The sequence below is a fragment of the Hordeum vulgare genome, chromosome 6H (assembly GCF_904849725.1).
Source record: "Hordeum vulgare subsp. vulgare chromosome 6H, MorexV3_pseudomolecules_assembly, whole genome shotgun sequence".
NCBI classification, from domain to species: domain Eukaryota; kingdom Viridiplantae; phylum Streptophyta; class Magnoliopsida; order Poales; family Poaceae; genus Hordeum; species Hordeum vulgare.
Window position 1 is genome coordinate 34589686 of NC_058523.1, and position 7234 is coordinate 34596919.

Genomic DNA, 7234 nt, shown 5'->3' on the forward strand with positions numbered 1-7234 from the left:
GTTCTCTAACGCTTCTGCTGTACGATCTACAAGGGTACGTAGATCACTCATCCCCTCTCGTAGATGGACATCACCATGATAGGTCTTCGTGCGCGTAGGAAATTTTTTGTTTCCCTTGCGACGTTCTCCAACAGGATTGTCATACAATTGATGCACTAGAGCTAAGAGTAAGTGAAAGCTCTTAAAGAAAACTAGTGGGTGTGCATCCAACTTGCTTGCTCACGAAGACCTAAGGCAATTTTGAGGAAGCCTATCATTGGAATATACAAGCCAAGTTATATAATGAAAATTTCCTAGTAGCTATATGGTGGAGACAAAACGAGAGACTCTCAATCATGAAGATCATGGTGCTTAATATGCACAAGTGTGGAAAGATATTAGCATTGTCCCTTCTCTCTTTTTCTCTCTTTTTTTGGTGGGCTCTTTGGCCTCTTTTTTTTTGGTGGGCATCTTTGGCCTCTTTTATTTCCTCACACGGGACAATGCTCCATCAATGATGATCATCACACTTACAACTCAAAATTTAGAGCAATGATGACTCTATATGGAATGCCTTCGGTAGTGTACCATGACAATGATCTAGCATGGCATAGACATCAATGGAAACATCATGCTAGCTATCTTATGATCATGCAATGGCAATGTAGAAGTTGTGGCACATGTCATGGTGGTAGTTGCATGGCAATATATCTCAGAATAGCTTTGAAAAAGCCATAGTAGGTAGGTATGGTGGTTGTTTTGAGGGAGGCTATATGGGTGGTTTGGTGCACTGGCGAAAGTTGCACGGCACTAAAGAAGATAGTGATGGTGGAAGGTGAAAGTGCATCTAAACCATGGACTCAACATTAGTCATGAAGAACGCATATACTTTTTGCAAAAAATTTAGTAGTAATCGAAACAAAGCATTCAACGCATACTCCTAGGGGAAGGGCTGGTAGGTATAAACCATCGCGCGATCCCAACCGTTACATAAAGGATGACACTCAATAAACTAATAATGCTAAGACTTCATCACATAGCGGTTCACCATACGTGCATGCTACGGGAATCACTAACTTCAACACAAGTATTTCTAGATCCACAACACCTTACTAGCATAACTTCAATATTAACACAACCACAACTCAAAACTAATTGAGATGAATCAAACTTCTCTAACTATTCAATGCACATGAAGGTGGAAGTTTTCATATCCCTTTGGATAACTACCCCTTTTGAGACTACTATCAGAGCATAGATCAACTACCAAGCCACGCACCGCTGTGCTCTAAAAGATATAAGTGAGGCACATAGAGCAAAAGCAACTAGCCCAAAAGATATAAGTGAAGCACATGTGAGCTGAATTGTCTAACCAAAGGATATAAGTGAAGCTCGACAAAATCAAGGTGAGTGCATGTCTCTCTCTCAAGGTGTGCAGCAAGGATGATTGTGACACAACAAAAATAAAAGACTCCTACGATACAAGAAGCTCCAAGCAAAATACATAACATGTGGTGAATAAAAATATAGCCCCAAGTAACGTTACCGATGGATTGAAGACGAAAGAGGGGATGCCTTCCCGGGGCATCCCCAAGCTTAGGCTTTTACGGCATCTGACGGGGATATAGCCCTAGGGTAGGGTCATAGGCCTGACCTATATGTCCTACCCAAGGGCACCTCATTATTAGGACTACAAGGGAAATTCTGGCTGGATCGCGACAACATCTAATCCACTCGGTATGGATCCACTCGGACAAGTACACACTATCCACTCGGTATGGATCCACTCGGACAAGTACACACTATCCACTCGGACGACGGTAAACCACTCGGCCATATGTCTCACTCGGATATGCGAAGACCAACAGGGTAGTCGAAGCATCATACTCATAGTGGAGGTTTCATAGTGGGTTGTCATCATGGCACTAATGCTCCATCTTGTAACATAGGAGGTGAGGGGTGACGCACTCTATATAAGCCACCCCCACCACATAGCCAAGGGGATAGTTTTCTTCTCCCTGGGCAGGCTCATTCTTTCCCTCGAGCTCTGGCTCTCTCTACACCATGTAAGTCATGTCCATGACAGATAAAACAAAGCCTCTCCGGAGCACGAGACGTAGGGTTGTTATCTCCACTGTGAGAGGCCCGAACTCGCTAAAACCACCGTGTCACCCATGTGCATCTTGATAGATCATGCTCCGTTATCCTACCCCCTTTCTATTGTCGGAATCGTTACCACGACATTTGGCGCCCACCTTGGGGCATCGCGTCTATCGAGCCATGATGCAAATGGTATTTTCTTCAATCTTGACTAACCCAAGCTGTTCTGGGATGATCTCCCGGAGATCAAACAATCATCATCGAATATTAGACTATGGGAGTCCCGGCCATCACACAATCTACGGATGAATAAAATGCTAAGTATCAGGGAGTTCCTCTTCTCATCTTGTCTTTTTACATTAAATTATCTAACAATGAATTGATCTTTACTCATGTAAGAGCATCGGCGTGGTCCGCCCGTCGTCTCCGACTTCTTCTGCAGCGTCGACGCCACACTTCCACGCATCGACGTTGACGCCGACCGCCTGTGGTCGTCTCCGGTCGCGATGCTATCGTCAAACCCTCATGCACGATGACCTCTTCATTCGGTCAGCTGTGTTGCGCCGTCCTCGATGTTGAAGGTGCATATCCGTCGACGCGTACATGCCGAGGGCAGGCTGCAGCCCACGCAGACGGCTCCGGCGACCACAACCCGACCGGAATGCCATAGTCAGGTTCATCGTGCTTGGTGACAGCGTTGTGTCCGTCGAAGCGATGCTCGGTGCCGAGCACACCCTTGAGCTATCCGTTGAGCCCGCCGGTGTCGTCGTGTCCGCCGGCATGCTTCTCCGGCGATCGCAGCCCGACCTCGAGCTGTTAGTGTCCGACAGTGTCGTCATGTCCGTCGACGAGCTGCTCCGGCAGCCGAGCACGCCCTCGATCTATCCGTCGAGCCCACCGGTGTCGTCGTGTCCGCCAGCATGCTGCTCTGGCGTCGGCAGCTCGACCTCGAGCTGTTAGTGCACGACGGTGCCATCATGTCCGTCGACACGCTGCTCCGGCAGCCGCAGGCCGACCGCGACGTCGACAACGTCCACACCAAGCTCCCGAGCTGTTCTCCGGTGTCTTCGATGGCTCGTCCCCAGCGAGTTCGACGACCACAAGATTGAGTCTAGCAAGACACATGGCGCAGGAATAAACATCATGCACTGAATGCGTCGTGGAAAATGGAAACGCCCGTAGCATGCAAGACCTATCTTAACTCTTGCTTAATTACCACTAATTCATATCTCTTGCATGCAGATTGTGTGTCAGACGTGAGTAACTCCTCCATCAATGCATAGTAACGTCTTCTCCATCAACCAAGCGGAGTCCTTCAAACTAGCTGGCAACCCGGCACCCCGGAGCAACGAAGCGTAGCAGCCGGCAGCGCTACTCCTTCCATCGGGGTGTATTGCCGAGCATGACGCACTCGACGACTTCTCCCTCCAGACACACAACATCTCTTTTGCCCATCCAACTGCTCGACGGTAGCCTCTGCGACATGCTGGACATGCCCCCACATGCAGTGGCTCTTTCAATAAGCAGCACGATGGTGTTCCCCCATCGGCGACGATTGCTGGGCAGATGGAGCGGTTCTTTGGTTCAGCGACCGATTCAGATGGACTCGGACTTCTACATTCACTCGGACAATTTACATGGTGAATTTTCACTTGGGCTAACTTTGGCATGGAGACACTCAGTTAAAACACACATCTACATCATGTGACATCCACTCGGACAATCCGCGGGCACTCGGTCGCCGACACGTCATCTTCACTACTCGTTCGGATGTCCATGACTTCATCAACATGTTCGACTCGGTCGCCCCGCGCCGCCGTTGCTCAGCTATGAGGCACGTCTTGGACACTCGGATTCCCCACGCATCGCCACTCTGTGTGGCACGTCTTCATCACTCAGAGCCCCGCGCGCCATCGCTCGGCTTAGCTGCGATTCAGTATCGCCTAAGTTAAAACTACTTCGAGTACGGACACGCTCCACACTCGGGAACTTAGCTGCGACTCCGTATCGCCTAAGTTAAAACTATTACAAGTACGGACACGCTCCACACTCGAGAACTTAGTTGTGACTCCGTGTCGCCTAAGTTAAAATTACTCCGAGTACGGACACGCTCCACACTCAGGAACTTAGCTGCGATTCCATATCGCCTAAGTTAAAACAACTTCGAGTACGGACACGCTCCACACTCGGGAACTTAGCCGCGACTCTGTATCGCCTAAGTTAAAACTACTACGAGTACGGACACGCTCCACACTCGGGAACTTAGCTGTGACTCCGTGTCGCCTAAGTTAAAATTACTCCGAGTACGGACATGCTCCACACTCAGGAACTTAGCTGTGATTATGTATCGCCTAAGTTAAAACAACTTCGAGTACGGACACGCTCCACACTCGAGAACTTAGCTGCGACTCCGTATCGCCTAAGTTAAAACTACTACGAGTACGGACACGCTCCACACTCGGGAACTTAGCTGTGACTCCGTGTCGCCTAAGTTAAAATTACTCCGAGTACGGACACGCTCCACACTCAGGAACTTAGCTGCGATTCTGTATCGCCTAAGTTAAAACAACTCCGAGTACGGACACGCTCCACACTCGGGGGCTTAGTTGCGACTCCGTATCGCCTAAGTTAAAACAACTCCGAGTACGGACACGCTCCACACTCGGGGGCTTAGCTGCGACTCCGTATCACTTAAGTTAAAAACTACTCTAAGTACGAACACGCTCCATACTCGAGAACTTAGCTGCGATTCTGTATCGCCTAAGTTAATAACAACTCTGAGTGCGGACATGCTCCACACTCAGAGACTTAGCTGCGACTCTGTATCGCCTAAGTTAAAAACTACTCCGAGTGCGGATATGCTCCACACTCGGGGACTTAGCTGCGACTCCGTATCGCCTAAGTTAAAATCTACTCCGGGTACAGATACACTCCACACTAAGGAACTTAGCTGCGACCCTGTATCGCCTAAGTTAAAAAATACACTCGGAGACTTGACTTTGATCCAGAAATCATATAATGCAGATTCAACAAACATTCAACATGACAAACACTGGAAATCTTAAACCCTCTGCCAGACTCATCTAGTCCGACAGAGGCTCGGGGACTACACCCAGTGGGTGCATTGAACGTGCCCCCACAGAAAGAGAAATACAAAAAAAACATTCTGCTTGGTCAGGTCCAGCAACAACATTCAAGTTCAACAGATTCAACAGACTCCAACCGACTACCAACAATCAGTTAGAGTCTCAAGATCATGTTGGTCACTCGGATCTAGTTCAATTCTCAAGTTCACTCGAACATACTACTCAACAAAATCGATCAGGGCGAATGATGGATACTTCAATCGACGCACAGTTCTGTAAGGCCCTGAAGCACGTTCAAGTTCGGTCTGCTGCTACAAGATTTACATTGGCACCTTCACCACTCGGACCCTGATCCATTCGGGGGCTAATGACGGGGATACAGCCCTAGGGTAGGGTCATAGGCCTGACCTATATGTCCTACCCAAGGGCACCTCATTATTAGGACTACAAGGGAAATTCTGGCTGGATCGCGACAACATCTAATCCACTCGGTATGGATCCACTTGGACAAGTACACACTATCCACTCGGTATGGATCCACTCGGACAAGTACACACTATCCACTCGGACGACGGTAAACCACTCGGCCATATGTCTCACTCGGATATGCGAAGACCAACAGGGTAGTCGAAGCATCATACTCATAGTGGAGGTTTCATAGTGGGTTGTCATCATGGCACTAATGCTCCATCTTGTAACATAGGAGGTGAGGGGGTGACGCACTCTATATAAGCCACCCCCACCACATAGCCAAGGGGATAGTTTTCTTCTCCCTGGGCAGGCTCATTCTTTCCCTCGAGCTCTGGCTCTCTCTACACCATGTAACTCATGTCCATGACAGATAAAACAAAGCCTCTCCGGAGCACGAGACGTAGGGTTGTTATCTCCACTGTGAGAGGCCCGAACTCGCTAAAACCACCGTGTCACCCATGTGCATCTTGATAGATCATGCTCCGTTATCCTACCCCCTTTCTATTGTCGGAATCGTTACCACGACAGCATCCTTGAATAAACTTGGGGTGCCTTGGGCATCCCCAAGCTTGAGCTCTTTCCACTCTTGATCTTTTTGTCCATAAGAACTTCACCCAAAACTTGAAAACTTCACAACACGAAACTTAAACAGAAACTCGTGATAACATTAGTATAAGAAAGCAAACCACCACTTCCTTAGGTACTGTAGCAAACTTAAATTCTACTCATGTTGATGTTGGGTTACTGTATTTTCAATCTTCCATAGCTAATACCCCCCGGTACTATCCATAGTTTCATCAAAATAAGCAACCAACTCAACAAAAACAGAATCTGTTAACAACAGACCAGTCTGTAGCAATCTGTATACTTCATATACTTCTGGTACTTCAAAAATTCTGAAAATTACGACAATCTGAAGAATGTGCCTAGCAATCAGCAGCAAAAAGAATAAACTCAAAAGCTCTTACAAAAAAATGAAAATTATTTTCGTGAGCAGAAAGTTTCTGTCTTTTCCAGCATGACCAAACGATCATTCCCAAGACTAATCATAACGGTTTTGCTTGGCACAAACGCAAAAAGAAACACAAAAAACACAATCAGCACAGAATTATGAAAGTGTGGAAAACACAAAATAGAAAGAAAAAGGATAGAATCGTTGGGTTGCCTCCCAACAAGCGCTATTGTTTAACGCCCTTAGCTAGGCAAAAGGTGATGGAATCACATATAGTCATCTTTGGTGCTCAAACCATAAGTAGCCCTCATCATAGATTCATAAGGCAATCTTATTTTATTTCTAGGAAAATGCTCCATGCCCTTCTTTAGGGGAAATTGAAATCTAATACTCCCTTCCTTCATATCGATGATAGCACCAATAGTCCTTAGGAAAGGTCTACTAAGAATAATGGGACATGAAGGATTGCAATCTATGTCAAGTACAATGAAATCCACGGGTACATAGTTCTTATTTGCAACAATAAGAACATCATCGATCCTTCCCATGGGTTTCTTGACAGTAGAATCCGCAAGATGCAAATTAAGAGAACACTCTTCAATCTCATGAAAACCAAGAATATCACATAAAGACTTTGGAATCGCGG